The sequence below is a fragment of the Frieseomelitta varia genome, unplaced genomic scaffold, assembly GCF_011392965.1.
Source record: "Frieseomelitta varia isolate USP_RPSP 00005682 unplaced genomic scaffold, Fvar_1.2 scaffold_289, whole genome shotgun sequence".
NCBI lineage: Eukaryota > Metazoa > Arthropoda > Insecta > Hymenoptera > Apidae > Frieseomelitta > Frieseomelitta varia.
Window position 1 is genome coordinate 434262 of NW_025110022.1, and position 16622 is coordinate 450883.

Sequence of the window (16622 nt, forward strand, 5' to 3'; positions counted from 1 at the left end):
CCACGGCGTGCGTTGTGGAACCGGCGCGTTCTTGAAATTCCTCCGCTGGCGGAAGAAACAGGGTCGAACCGCCGAGTCGGCGCCCTCGTCGATTCCGCTTGCGCGCGATTTTTCTTCGATGAAGTTCAGGCTGTTTCGCGTTAAAGTGGAACGCGTCACATCGCGGGGAAAGAAGAAGACGCGAGGAGAATAGGACGAGGGTTTCTTTGTAAATGAAGTTTCTCGAAGTATCTAGAGGAGGGGAGGAGGGTTGATCGATTCTTCTTCCTTTGTTTGGTACGCTATATCCTCGCTTTTCCCGGCGATTTGGAAAATAACACCGCTCTCGATAGTTCGAACGCGGAGAGAAACTCGGATATCTACAGAGCGCGTGACGAAGTTGAACTTGTTTTATAAATTAGGATATCACTTGCAGCATGGGATTTGTACTGATATTTATACGTGTACATGTATCATGTAAAAATGTGTGAAACTTAATTTTAAGCCTACGAGGATGATGATATTTATGGGCACACCGTGTGAGAAAAATCTTCGGTGTGAGTTCAGAGAAAGAGTCTGGTAAAACAGTTTTCTAAACGAACGTTTGGAAAGAGTTTTTTTAACGATCGCTTTTTAGGGATAGTTGAAGCAGCAGCTGCTTGGAGAAAAATTATCTATACTTTTCGCATTGTTCGTTACTAAATTCTACGTTCACGTCATTCTGCAGATTCAAAGACTCGGGAAGAAGACTGTACATTATAAAATGACACAATATACTTATGCATGCACGTGTACAAAATTCAAATCATTTCTTTCTCCAATTCTAAAATTCGACAGTCAAACGCAGTCGCTAACGACCGCTTAATCGGACAATAGCTCCACTTAGCGACGTGGAAAGACGTAATTAAGCCGAGACTTCCCGCTACATTCCGCAAACTTCGCCGCTTGTTCAAGAATAACTGCGTTATCCGTCTTTCCGGCGAACTTCAGACCGCCCTCTCCCCTCCCCCTCACCGCGAAATCGCCGAGTTGCCGAAAAACTCGAAAGCAGAAGTCTGCGTCGTGGCATCGGCCATAAAACCGTGGCTAGGAGGCTCGCTCGCGGCCGCTCCATTCCTCGCCCGTAATGTAATAATGGGGCCAGCGTGACCTACCCCAATGGAGCACGCCGTGTCGACTCGACTCGACTCGACTCGACTCGACTCGGGGTAGGGTAGACACGAGGGGGTAGACGGTAGAGACAGCTGCGGGCTAGAGGGGAACGAAGGGTAACCCCCGTCCACACGGGCGGACGAGTCGAGGGTCGTAAAACCCCCTACACATCGAGTGATTCGTCCTACCGCCCTACCAGACAACCCTAACCTGCCTCACGTCTGAGTGACGTTGGGCGGGTTGAAAGTGGGACCCGCGCGCCGAGGTGGGAAGGATGTCCGGGGGAAAGAGGGTGGGAGGGGGGAAGAGGGGGAGAACAGCAACAAAACGTCAGCCCTCGGTGTCACAGAGACACACTTTTACAGAGCGGCCCGGCCCCTCCGATTTTGCAACCCTCCTGCCGCTTAGTAATCCACCTCGCCATCGAGAGACTGCCGGCCACGTGTTGTTCGGCGTGACAGCCGCCAACAAGGCTGAGGCACTTTGCTAAATTGCCAATGTCTCGGCAGTTTTCGGCGAATTTAAGATTACGAAAATCTGTGAAATACGTATATGTATATATACGAGAAAAAGAAACGGGGGAGGGAAACGTTCGTCAAAAGTTCGCGGAATTGCACGAATATCGGCACGCGGTTCCGTTTAGAGCGATAAATTTTACCGATGCTGGCGAATTCTTGAAAATGGTCGAACGGTAATGAATCTGACGACGAATCGAATGAAACTTTGCAAATTATAAATCCGTTCATTCAGCGTGGAATCGTAATATCATCGAAGTCTGTAATCTTGTAATTCATAAGATGAAGTGACGTTCGTCCTCATCTATTTGTTACTGGTGGTTCGAACGAATTTAATAAAGGTTCTGCTCCTCGTTCTGCCATCATCGGCTCATTAGTCACCGCGACGTGGAAGACAAGCAACGAACCTTCCTACGACCTTTGTGCGTTCCTTCTCTCTTTCTCGTTTCCTTTCTGGTTAGGCTGGTTCGTTTTGTATCCGTTGGAATTGCATTGATTCGAATCGTATTCGCTGGCTCGTTAGTTAGTTAGCTAGGCATGCTTGTGTACATTTGTGTGTGTGTGTGTGTGTGTGTGTGTGTGTGTGTGTGTGCGTGTGTGCGTGCGTCGTGGTAGCTTCCTCGCTAAGGTGGCCGGCGCGCGTCTGTCGCCATTAATGGAAACGGCACGACCTGCAACTTCGTTTCACCGACACACGCTGACCTTTCGCCTCGCGGCAGCGTCTGGGATTTCGTCCACGAAAATCGTCCGATGGATTCGTCGCGCCGAAATGGTAATCGCTTCGTTACGTCTGCTTCTTTCGGCAAAGCCGGGCTCGCCGCGAAATGGAATTCGATCGATCGCCTCGGACTCCAGTCTCTCTCTCTCTCTCTCTCTTCCTCTCTCTCTCTTTCTCTCTCTGCGTTCGAACTTGCGTGCTCGTTTGGAATCGAGGACACCGAGACCGCGATGATTTTTGTTGTTCCTCCGGCTGGCTCCAGGGTGGGGCTGGTTTTTCGGGAATGAGGTTCTGTTGGCAAGTGTTTCGATGCGACCGAGTCCATGCATATTCGGGGATGAAATTAGGACAGAGATAGTTTACGACCCTCTTTCTGGGTCAATTTTCTCTGTCAGCTTTCTGTCATCGGGTTTCTGAACAAATCCTTCAGAACCTTCTTTGTTTTTCCGTTTCCCCTCTTTGAAATTAAAATCAGTTTCGGTCCTTTATCGAATCATTGTTAGATTAGATCAGGCATCTCTGTTGCGAAAACGTAAAATTTCCACCCTCGGAAAGGACGTTCGTACAAGCGCTGCGGATTTTTGTTTATTACGAGAGCAGAGGGAATGTTCTTGTTGCGGTATATTGTGTTACTCGACAGAAAACGCTGAATTTCATTAGCGACTGTAACGGCACGCATTCGCGGCCAAGAGTAAATTCACGGGCATTCAAGAGTAACTACACGCATTCATATCGCGCAATAAAATTAATCCCGTTATGCTTATTATTGCGTATTGTTCGAGATACACATCCCCTGAAAGGAGATCGCGTCGACTTAATGAAAATTGTAAAGGATTGACAGAAGAGACAGAATTCAAACGCGCAAACGGAAGAGAGAGAGAGAGAGAATTCAAACACACAAACGTCCTTTTTACTTCTTAAACACGTACACGTAATTTGTTTTATTTCTTTCGGGGATATAAATCCGCGTCTCTGTAAAACGTTCGAGGATATTACTTCGTTGGGAAGTTCTTCTTCATAAATATATAGTTATAATTAGCCTTCTTGATAAATATCGAAATATATATTTCTTTTTAACTATTTTATTGCCACAAGTGATTTTTTGTTTCTGAAATAATGAAGAATAAACATAATTTAATAAACATTGCTACCTAGCGATGGATAACATGACCTATATTCTAGTTAAATATATCGACGTTTAGCGTGCTTGTCGTTAAATTATATTACAGATTAAAACTGTATCGGCTTCTAAATGAAATAAAATTTTTACACAATATGGGTACGTATATCTCGTTTATATGAAATATTTACATAGTAGAATACGTAAAACACTTCTTCCTATAAAAAAAAAAAAAAAAAAGGTGAGAATATTGAAAATCCACCTCGTATTTTTCATTTCTTGTTCCTTTTTACGGGATCGTCGAAATGTCTCAAATGAATTATCTGGCGTACAGAATTCGGAGAACGCGTCCGCTAATTTTCGTCGTTCGTCTCATTTCTCGCTGAATCCGTCGCGCATCAGCAGATTCAATCGTCAATTTATCCCGTGCGTCCGCCACTCAGCTCCACCGCGAAGAACACCATTGCACAATCGGTGCACGCGATTGCATTAATCTTCCGTAAAACAAAAGCCACTGTGTCGTCTGCCGGTGTATCTCTGCTGGCGATGGGCGAGGTCGGGTGGGGGGAGAGGGGGAGGAGGGCGAAGAGGAGCAGGAGGACACAGGAGGAGCCTGTGGTCGGTTCCCAAAGGGCCACGTCGCGCGTCAGTTCGAAGAAAATCCGACCGGTCGGGGCTGTGAAGTTTCTCCTCTGGCGCACAAGTTCGTCGAACGAGCACACACCGGGGGAAGAAGGAGGTCACGACAGCGCTTTAACCCTTTCGAAGCCATCCGAGGCGATAGGAGCGTCTTGACCCGTCCTATCTCCACTTTGCCGTGCCCTATCCTCCACGGCGCAGCGTGACGTAATTCCAGCACGAACCTACGAGGTTCGACCTATGAGACCTACGAGACGGATGCACGCGCTCGTCCACGATTCTGCACGTGTATGTGTGTGTGTTTGTGTGTGTGTGGTGGGTATGTGGGTGTACGTGAATCCTCGCTACGTGCTCGTTCCGCGTGTCTCCGTGTGTGTGTGTGTGTACGTGTCTTTGGAACAGCGTGCACCCACGTAGACGAACACATGCACGGACCACGCATTCGACGTTCCAAGATTCGAGTACAACACTCTCGCGCGATCGAGCGAGAGCAGTACGGGCGGGGAAGATGGATGAAGAAGGAGAGAAGAAGGAGAACGAGAGACATACAGGGTGTAACGAAAATCGTGGTGCGAGAAGAAAAAGGGGTGATTTCTCTTATTGAAGCAGATCGGGGAGGGTGGTTTCATTTTCGAGAAATGTGGAAATCGGAAGTGTGTTTGAAAACTTACTCGCGTGAGATAAGAAGAGTTTATCCAGGTTGTTACACAGGTGTTAGGTGAAACGTTTTACCACAGTAAAAAAGACTGTTGCAAATATTTAACACGTACCTTGTAGTCGATACTTTACGTTCAATTATAATTTAACATCGAACGTACAACACGTATGTTACATATTTCACCGAGACTGTGAAAATTAAACTCCAACAACTAACCGTCCCGAGTATGTATTTCTTCCCTCTTGGAAGCGTCATTCCTATTTCAAACTGCATGTAACGCGATTATTCGGTACACCCCGTGCGGCGAGAGAGAAATAGAAATGGAAAGAGACGGACAGAGAGTCCGTAGATACGAATGGGAGGGTGTGGGTGGATGGTAGAGAGGACAGCCGCTTAGCGTAAGCTGGAACGTCGCTCTAGCCGTCAATACACTTTGCCGAAGGTAGAGGAGCGTTCCATCGAGTTGGTTCCTCTGGCTCCTGCGGAGGATCCTGCGGCCAACGGAGTCTCATATCCTACGGGCCTCTGGGCATTCAACGCCTCCGGGCTCTCTCTCCGTGCTTGCTCATCCAGTAACGTCACTAACGACGACGGACATATTGGTATCGCTTGTAGATACCCTTAAGGAGAACCGCGTTTCACGCTGCCGCACGATTTCGAGGGATTTCCCTTTCGGGTATAAAGCTCTCTCTCTCTCTCTCTCTCTCTCTCTCTCTCTCTCTCTCTATTTCGTCGTCGTCATCGTCGTCGTAGTCGTAGTCGTAGTCGTCGTCGTCGTCCTCCGGATTCAAAGGTACGATCAGACGGGACGGACGCGCGGTAATACCGGCCTCGTACACGTCTCTGAGCATTTTAATGGCTGCTTAGAAACCGGCTATATTAAACCGCTTTCCATGCTCCTGTGATGTGGCCTGCTCACGCTCTCGAATACCTACCGTACGCGCGTTTCAACTCTTTTCCGGTTTGATCTTCTCCTTCGGGTTTCGTTCTTTCTCGCTTTAATTGAACAGAAATTTAGAGATCTACTGTGGAGTAGCCGCGGCCGTACTATGGACTTTCGTGCGTTCGCAGGGGATTCGGATTTGAGAAAAATTACACACGTGATTGTAACTCACCACAGCTCGAATACCATACGCGCGTTTCAATTCTTTTCGAGTTCGATCTCCGCCGTTTCGTTTCCTCTTTCGCTTTAATTGAACAGAAATTTAGAGATAGTTGAGTTGCGGCTGTACTGTGGATTTCTGTGCGCTTGTAGAAAATCTGTATTGTGCTCACTAGGTAAAAAAGAAAAATTGGAAATATCTGAAATAGACACTGGATTACACGTTTCTGATTGTAACTCGTGGTATTGAACATCATACGCGCGTTTCAACTCTTTTTGATCTTCTCCGTTTCGTTCCTTTTTGACTTTAATTGAACAGAAATTTAGAGATTGTTTCGTTTGATAGTAACACCGCAGTCTGTAGGAAATTTAGACTGTGCAAAAAGCTTTGGAATATCTAAAATAAAGTAATCGCGCCATCAAGAGTCCCCTCTTTTAGTCGTGCTCGTCAGTAGAAAATATTAATGTAATAAATGTTCTTTTCTAGACAATATAAATATAAATTTTTGAGGCGAACAAAAAGTTTCTTTAAATTATTACATAACAATGATCTCGATGAAGATTCTATTGTTTAAATTCGCTGAACAATGATACTTATCGACGAAGAGGCACTTTCGAATTGAAAAAAGTTGAGAGAAACGAAAGTATACAATTCATTGGTATACAAAGCGACATTAAAATCACGAAAATGTACGTTTTTTTTTTTTTGTCTGATTTACAAATACAAATATATGAATGGATTGTGACGTGATCTCGTCTAGATCATCGATCATTATCGCGTCGTCAATCCACTTCAAAATCATTTCATGGAAATGAAACGTTACAAGTGAAAATCGACGCGGATCAAAAGTGACGAGATTCGCGACTAAAGTTATCGATTTAATACCTCTTTTATGGATATTCGATTCAAAACTTTCCTCGGTCGCTGTGTATACTCACGGTACGCTCCACTCGCACCCCTTTCATCCCTCCGCGCGCACCACGTCCGCCCGTTGCAGTTACCGGTACACTTGCACCTCAAGAAAGTTTCTTCGGTGTTCTGCATAAACATTACGAGCAAAAGTGAAAGTAGCAGCGTCACTAAAGGAAAGTTTCGTCGTGAGGTAGGACAGTAGTACTTGCACCCTCGATATCGTTCGAAAACCATTCCACACAGCCACACGTAATTTGCATCTCCTCGTCTGTCTCTTTGGCACGCATCGATCGCACGTTCGATCATTCTCTTGCACTTGATCATCCGAGTCAGAATTAAAAATCATCGTTATTTTTCATGATTGTTAATTACATGTTCGTGTCTGGTATTTTCATGCCAGGTGGGACTTTTTGACACAAAGTTAAATTTTCGGTAGGGAATTAGGGAAACGTAAAGAATCGCGTCTAAATAACCTCTAACCTCATTCAGTCTCGCCGAACGGAACAAATAATAACACAGGAGAACATGTATTTCTTTAAATGTATCAAAAGTGAAAAGAAAGAAACTGAAATTAAAGCTTCGATGTCCTTCGAAAACTAGGAGAGGAAAGACCGGCGAGAGTGCATCGATCGGGATCGACGTGAAATGAGATCGCGGATGGAGATCAGAGCGTTCGGGTGGCTGGTGCGGGTTCAGTCTGGTCCTAGCCGAAACTGACTGCGGCCGGCCGGAGCAGTCGCCGGAAAAGATTTCCATCGTTTTTCACCGCGCTCATCTTCCTAATCTTCTTTGAGAGGATGGCCGGGGTCTCGGGGCGGCTGTCGATACGGTGGCCCGCCGGCGGAATCTGCAATCCGGCATCGGCGAGACCGGCGGCTATAGGGTGGTTCGACTGGCGTATCGGGATCGGGGAGGGGGAGGGAGAGGGCGTTCGCAACCGAGCTGACTGCAGTTTTTCCACGGTGAGAAATAGGGTCTTGGGGTGTGTAAACCCGGTTACTTATGGAGGCCATTCCGGTCTGCGGGCTCGCCGGCCTCCGGCTGAGGGGTTTTAAGGACTTAGCTCGACATTAGCGTCCCTGGAGGGTGAGCTAGGAGGTGAAGCGGAGGTGGACTTGGATGCGAAGGTAGCCAGAAAGGAAGGTGAAGTTAGTTTGTGCCGGGAGTGAGAGAAAGATGGGGAAAAGGAGCGATAAAGGGAGAGAGAGCGTGTACGAGATATATAGAAGAGAGAGAGAGAGAGGCAAGGAAGGGACGGTATAAAGGGGAAGAGAGAAAGATAGAGAGTATAAAGAGGAAAGAGGGAAGAAGAGAGAGAGAGAGAGAGAAAGGGAGGGAGAGAGGGAGATAGAAAAGGAGAAAGAGAGATAGTTGCAGGGAGTAAGCTCTGGATAGGGTTGCGAGGACTGAGAGTAAGGGTGGATAGTCGGTGGCCAGGGGGTCCTCGGGGGTGGAAGAGAATCGCTGAGGCAGAGGATGGGTCGTAGGCAAGAGGAGGAGGAGGAGGAGGAGGAGGGGGAGGAGGAGGGGGATGGATGTGCGGCGATTTGGTTTCCAATCATGGGACGACGGGACGCGCCTCTATCGAGCGAGCAGAGGCCCGGCCATCCTACCCCATCCTCTCCTTCACTTGGAGCCATGTCGGTGCTGGTGGTGCTGGTGCAAACCAACCCAACCCAACGGACTCTCTCTCCTTCGCCTGCACCTCCGCGTCTCAACCAACCGCCCTCCTCCTTCTCCTCCTACTCCCGCTTCCTCCTCCACCTCTTCCTACTTCTCATCCTCTGACTCCTTTACCACCCTCGGCTTGCCACCCACTGCTACCTACCGCCGTACTCTTCCTCTTCCTTCTCCTCCTCCTCCTCCACCTCCTCCTCTTCCTTCTCCTACACATCCACCTACTGCTTTCTCGTCCTCCTGCCTCCGTCCTTCGGCCCTCAAACCACCCCGCGTTACAACCTTCTCAACCAGCGCAGACACACTTACACGCACTCGGAACTTCGTCCCGTCTGCCATCCTCCCGTTACCGTGTCCCTCTTGCGATCCTCTTTTACCCATTTGCCCGTCAGCCGTTCCGCAACCTAGGGCAATTCCGAAAAATCTTAATGTTCCTTGCCCGGCGATACCCGAACGCCACGGGTTTCCAGCTGTTTGGGAATTCCGCGTTCACCGTCATCCCCCTTCCTCCTAGCGCACACCAGCCCGGAATCAGGTTTCAAATAACTGGCTGGTATTACCGCAATTAGCTCAATAATTCACCCAACCTGGTCGAGATTGATGGCCTTCAAATTTTGTTTGCATCGATGTAATCGCTGTAGACACCGCCTCGTCCATTCTCCTCGATTCTTGTTGGATCGATATTAACCCTCGCGATATCACGTTTTTTCTCTCCCCTGTCCCGTTTTGCGTTCGGATCGTTCCACGCGATTTGGAGCGCGATCTTTCGCGCACGGCAGCGACGAGATTGGAGTAATTTGCGGGGAAAATTACACCAACGACGATCCAATTTCTCGCGTCAGTACAGAAACCACGAAGTACAATCACTCGAAACAACCGTCGTCGTGCCGAAAAATTATATTTTCTGAGAATATGAAAATTTACGCAAAGAATTTGCAGATCATTCTACGATCGACTCGCAAATTTCGGGTCGCGTCGTTAACCTAACCTAAACCCACGTTGCCGTAAGTTTGCAAACGCGGGGGCAGAGTGCCCCTTCCCGGTATATACGTGTAAATTGTGAGACAAATGGAGTCTTGCCGAATTTACCGGCGTAGACATAATGGCGTAACGAGGTATCAAAACGGAGCAGCGTAACGCTTCTATTTGTCGCGTCGCATATTTCATCCCGTTACGCCGCGGCGACGTTTTCCGAAATTATTAACCGCCGTGCGCGCCGTCTGAGACGAGGCGAGGCGAGGCGAGACAAGGCGAAACATATCGTTTCTAATACCATAACCGTGTTTGCGTTGGGTGACAATGCGATTAGAAGGAGCAGCAAGGGTGGAAAGGGAGCTTCTCGCTGTCGAGAAGCGCGGCACCGAGAGACGCGGAGTAGCCTTAGGTCGTCTAGACGCGTCGTGCGTGGGTGTACGGCGTATAATGACGTGTAACGGGATTAGTAACTTTGTAAAATGTCGCGTACGTGTTGTTCACCAACTTCCGTTTCGCCTCGCCAACTTTTTAAAGACAGTCGCCACTTCTCGCGAGCCGTCTGTGCCCGAAACGTCTGCTTCCATTTCGCGCGAATACCCGAGAACTTTTTTTTCGAGGAATTTCTTAACGAGCGCCTGCCTTTGGTAATTTTCTTTTCTTCGTTGCGAGTGGAAGGTATCGATGTGAATTTTCTTTCTTTTTTTTTTTTCTTTTTTTTATCCAACATCGTTGTCGCGATCAAGTAAGTAATCAAATCGATTTTCGAGCATTATTTCTGCAAGGAGGAAGGTGGTACGAGAGTTTCGACGTAAGAGTGATCGCGAGACACGTTCGTTTCTAATTAAATTTTCTTACGAATCTAATTGACACGTCCAACGATTGCATTGAAGCACGGGATTGGTCCCTGAAGTGGTGGAAATCGATTTTTTTACAAAGTGCAACCGGATGAGGAAATTTCGATGACACGACGTATTGCAACGTCTCGATGACACGTCCCATAAGTTAGGAAACACTCTGTATATGAGGAGGAATTCAACTTTAAGTCGATTTTTTTCATTTCACCATCTATTATTCTAACTATAGTTTTTATATTTTATATATTTTTATTTTACATTTCATGTATTTTTACATTTAATAATCTGACATATTTCAGTATCAACTGATCAAAAATTAATATTTAGAAAATATTAATTTTCATTCGAAAAAATTAATATTTACAAAATGATCTGTCATCCTATACACAGAAGTTAATTTTGCACACGTTAGAATATCAAGTTTGAACATAATAACGTAATCGTTACAAATAATCAGACGTTTGATTCGTCTAAGAGAATGAACAATGGGAGAGACACGGTTTCCTTCCTTCAAAGTGTATCGTGCACACTCAGTTGCGGTATTAAAACTCCGTTGCTCGCGAGGGTAGTGAAGCGGCTGGTGGCGGTTTACATCCATCTTTCGCGGTTTAACGCAAGCCAGCCCCGACTTTCAACCCCTCGTCTTGCCATCGTCAGGAATGTTTAATTAACGCACTTCGACCCGCTTTTCCTGGACTTCCATTGTTGACATTTTTCTGCCACGAACACGACGGCCTCTCCACCACCATCCAGCCGGGGACTATCCAACTTTCTTAACGGGCAGGTGACTGGCTCTTTAAGTGTTATTAGCATGCGCGAAGTGCAAAGTTTCGTGCTAGACGCTCCTTTCGTACAGCCACTTGTGTTTTCGGCGGACATGCTTCTTTTTTTTTTCTTTTCTTTCTCTTTTTTCTTTCTCTTCGTAGTTGCGAACAACAACGCGAACGGGATTTATTGTGCGATTGTCGTCGATTGCAGTTGCGTGAAACGCTTGACAGATCGTATCTGGTATGGGGTATGTTATTATAAAGAAAGAGTGTATTACGGCGAATTGTTACTTTGGGATATAACGTCGAAATTGATTTTCCTCGAGAAGTCATTTTTGTTTGCATTCAATTTCTAACCATGCCAGGTGCAATTTGCAAAGCTTGAAGATCATTGCGCATGGTGTATTATTTGTTTAAACATTTGCTGGACAAAACGACAGAGGATAACGTGAAATACTTGATATTAGATCTAGCAATAATTAACACTATCGATTTTAGATTAAAGCATGAAATTTCCATCAGAGGCGTTAAAGTGAAAGAAATAGAGAAGCTTCGTGGTAACTGGCATCGATTTTCATTCGTACATTTCACGAAAAATCATTCAAACCTCTAAGAATACACTGTTTCATATCTACAAGTTTTAATAAAAATTATAAATTGATCAATTTTGACCAATGAAGTTTTCGTATTGAAACATAAAATTTCCATTAGAAACGTATTGCAATAAAAAAAAAAAAAAAAATGTACACAAGTCTTTTACGAAAAATCACTTAGGTCTCTGAAAAACGTACATACATAAAACTTGAATGTATATGAAACATATTTACCAAAAGTTATAAATCGGTCATTTTGATCATTTTGGTAGTTCCGGCGTTAATATCATGTTTACGTGGTTCCTCCCCCTCTCCCCGCCCGATAAATTCCGAATCTTCACCGCTGTAGTGGAGGAAATCGATCGGAGAACAGTTACTTAGACGTTGTACTCGAGCCCTGGCCATCGCCATCGACCTAACGTATTCACGTGTCATCGTCAGTAGCGATGACCTAAGGAGAAAGCGGTTTGTGCATCGTTTCTCCTGGACGAGATGCTTTTAGAGAGCCCTCATCCCCTATTGACGTCGCCGGTACAACTACCCTGCATTATCGGCAATTCCACTGACCTAAGGAGGAGTCCTTGGCGGAGTAAGATGGTCTGAGAACGCGTAGGGGCGTCGAGCAGCTGCTCGAATCACCAATATTGATATACCGTCGTTACGACGTCACGGTGCGACGTGCCTGAACGTCACGTTAAATTCGCGGTAAAAATGCTTTCCCCTTTAACGATACATTTCGTTCGCAGGAAGCGAACGAAACAATGGCCCTCTGTTTATGAAGTAATCTCCACGATGATAGACGTACGGCGGAGCGAGGGGCATAAATTGCGTCATTAACGACGCGCGATGTGTGGCGGAGCAGGAGACGTTTGAATATATTTGTCAAAACAGAAGAACCACTTTCGGAAGTAGAAAGCAAAAAAAACGGAGGATAATCGCTCCTGCGTTTTCAAGTTGGAAATGAAACGTCCGGTTGCATTACTATCAAAGCACGGGACTGGTTTCTGTTCGTTTCATTAATATTCAAGTACCTAGTTTCTCACTCGCTTGTTATGCATGAGACGAGACACGACACGACACGACACGAAATCAGTTTTAGGGTCAGCGCGATATTTTCGAATCGGGAGACCTTGGCGATTTTTTCCATTCTTCAGGGAAACAGGCTACGAATAGACAGAGACATTCTCGTTCGTAAAGTTTAACTTTAAGATTCGTTCGTTTCAATTCGTTCCTCTTTTCTTTTTCTCCTTGCCCCGCTCCTTTGTGAAGGGAGCGAGTCTTCGTTAAAGTCACGCAGGAAGAGAAACAAAAATACGAGAAACGAGCAAAGCACGGGAAAAGATGTACGCGAGCATTAGCAGCGAGAAAGGAAGGCAAGGCTGGCTTTACGATTCAGCGTAGAGGAGGGACAAGAAAGTTTCTCGTTGGCCTGTTTTATATATATATATATATATATATACGTACGTACACATATATCGGGCATTGAAGGACGGGGCACGGTACGCGACTCATTAAACGCGTTGGCCTGTGGAAGCGAGTAACGCGTCGGGTATCTGGTTGGCGGGTGGTATCGCGACGCGCATCATCGAGGACAGCCGTGGAAGCGGAAGCAGCGAGGAGGAAGAAGCACGTCGCAGTTGATAGGCAAGACGCTTTTAGAGTGCGTAGGGGTTGAGCACCCGTTTGATGCCCTACATAGCGGAGAGTCTCGGAGGCCGGAGAGGGTGGCGGTCGGGATGGTCTGGGCAGGGACGAAAGTGGCGCGAGGGTGGTAGAAGGTGAGTTCCGAGGAAGGAGGAAGACGAGGATCGAGGGTGGCGGAGAAGGAGGCAGGTAGAAAGAGGGTGGAGGACGGTGGGGCTCTTTGGGGCTCTGAAAATGCAGCGTAATTTGTCTTTGTCTGGCGGGGGCGAGCGCGCAGTAACGGCGAGAAGGGTGGCCCGAGGAGAAGGGTGAAGGGTGGCTGCACAGGAGGAGGAAGAGAAGGAAGGTGGTCGTGGGGTGGTCGGGTGGGTGGCGGACGGGTGGTAGAGTTTGGTGGCGAGAAGAGCGGAAAAGGGGTTGAGGCGAAGAGAGAGTGATAGGGAGAAGGCTGGCAAGAGGCAGGAGAAAGAGAAAGAGAAGGAGAAAGAGAAAGAGAAGGTGAAGGAGAAAGAGAGAAAGGCAAGAGAGAAGTAACGAAATAGAAAGAGAGGGAAGGAGACAGATTCCGTGCTTGACCCGCCTGGGATCGATGCGTTCGTCTGCCAGAACGCCGAGACGCCCGCGTCCTTCCTTCCTTCCTTCCTTCCTTCCTTCCTTCTCTCTTCTCTTCTCTTCTCTTCTCTTCTCTTCTCTTCTCTTCTCTTCTCTTCTCTTTGCTTCTCGTCCCTTCTCTTCCCTTCCTCTTCTTTTTGGCTATTCCGTTCCTACTCGTTCTATCTTACTCGTTCTCCGTCTCTCTTTCGTGCCCAGTTTCGTCCTCCGTACTTTCATTCGTGCTGCTGACGCTGATGCTGATGCTTCTGCTAGCTACCGTCGGAGCTGCTTCGGCTCCCTCCGCTCCCTTCGGCACACCACCTTCGCCTCCTCCACCGCCGTCCTCCACTGCCTCTTCCACCCTCCACCACCTCCTCCTCCTCCTCCTCCTCTTTCGCTCTTCCCTTTTCGAAAAGCAGCGTCGTTGGCCGTCGGCGCAACGCACACGCCGTTAACCGCACTGCACAACGCGTGCAATCCGCCTTACCACCCACCAACCTACCAGTAACCTCACCCGTCCTCTCTCTCTCTCTCTCTTTCTCTCTCTCTCCCGCTCTCGGCGTTCTCTCGTCTCTGACTCACGGCCTTCTCGTTGCCCTTCTCTCTCTGTCTGCGTCGCGCCCCGCGTCGCCTCTTCGACCCTCTTCCGCCGGTTACGACACACGTACACGCAAGACCGAACACGTGCTCGTCGCTCGTACATTCGAGGAACGTACACTCGCACACCCTTGCGCCAGCACGCACGTAGTTGCAGTTGCGCTGAGTCACACGCACACATGTCCTCTTTCCAGCCCGTCGTCTACTACTCCAACCGTCTCCTCCTCCTCCTCCGCCACCTCCGTCCACCTCCTCCGCTACCTTCTACACCTCCACCTCCAACCTCCTCCCCTTTTCCGCGTCCGTCCCTTTTCCGCTTCGAGTCGCGCTCCCTTACTCCCACGCTCACGCAAACCCAGGACCTACGGACCTAGGAACCGCACCCCGAATATCGAGCCGCTCTCTCCAACGTCGCCAAATGCTTTTCGGGAATGCGGTCCGTCCGATATCTCTCTCCCTCGTCGCGGCCCGGCCACGCTCTCGCCTGCTTGCGAGCGAGCCTGCATTTTCAGAAGCCGGAGAGACAGACTGTCTCTCTCTCTCTCTCTCTCTCTCTCTCTCTCTCTCTCTCTGCCTTCCTCCCTTCCTCTCTTTGCTTCACCCTCGAGCCACCGCCGCCGACCAGAGAGCGGAGATTCGTGGCTTTGCTCCGCCGCGAAACACCAATGCCAAATTGAGCGCGCTGCAATTAATTTCCCCGTGGCCCTTCGACTCACCTCCCCCTCCCACCATCCGCCCTGTTCCTCTCGCGATTTCTTCTTTTCGTCGCGTCGCGTCGCGTCGCAAACCCGAAAATTGATAGTTCCATTTCGGTCATCCGCCACCGAGCACGCGCCTCGCGCCGAAGAAGCTCCGCGAAACTCCGAGCCAGCGTACCAAACCAGCCGATGATTTAATGGAACGCTTGAGCGAGACGCAAGAGCTGGCTGAATGGTCGATGAGGAACGTGGCTAAGGCTGCGAGAATATCGACTCCCAGAGCAACAGACTTTTCTCCAATTTCGTCTTTTCAACTCCTTGATATTCCTTTCGCGCAACGTGCGTAAATATATACAGAGCTAGCAGTGTCCAGTTTTGTAGTTATTTCTTTACGCCAAACTCCTCCAGCTTGAATCTCTCTCTCTCGTCTGCGCGACTACGGCGTCTTAATTTGCCGAGAGATACCTCGGAATACCGAATTGCACCGTTGTTCCAGTAACCCAAAATCTCCTCGGCGGACAAACACAGTCGCGACGGCGTCGCAGTTGTTGCAAAAACAGGTGTAATTCCATTTAATTACTTTGTTAATCAGCATCTTCTTTGACACGTACGCGCGTACACGTTCTAGTCCCTTCTCTGTCTCTGCCTCGCGGAGCGTGCTTGCACGCGAATTCACTTCGCGACTATGTTAGAAAATTTACTCAGTGTCGGAGTGAGGGAAGAATATTTGAGTGGGTTATTAGTCTTTTGTGTCGTTTCGCGTGTAACTGTCAATGAAAACGAACGCGGTAGATGCTAATAGTAAAGTAGTCGACTTAAATAACTTTTCGTGTGTTACAAAGAATTGCGAAAATAGCAGAAAATAGCTCCGAGAGTAACAATTTATTCATAACCCACAATATAATTAATATACAATATAATTAATATATTAACCCGATGAAAATGACCGATTCGCGACTAACAACAGTGATATGAAAATTACGATTAAACCTCAAAAGAGAAAAACTTTGCCAATCTTTTGTGGCGGCAAACGCGCGCACACACACACACACACACACACACACATACATCGTGCGCGGGAAGCTCGTGGAAAAATCGGGGTCACCGGCCTCTTAATTCCAAAATCTGGATGCCGGCAGCCGCATACGATAAGTCTCGGAAAATGAAAAGTGCCGAACTAGCTCGGCACCGAGCGCGCGCGCTGTCAAGATTCCAAAGCGGCGCGCTGAAAGATTCATAGGAATAAACAGCGCGCGATGGAAAAGAGCGGCGTGCAGCCGGCTGGAGGGTTGGGGGACGGCGAGAGGGTTGGGTGGTTGAAGGCCGGAGGAGGAACGGTTCTGGCTGGAACGTCGACGTCGCCGTTGACGTAACTTCGCGAAATACGTAATTAAATAGCGAGTCGATCCGTTCCATCGTCGAGTATC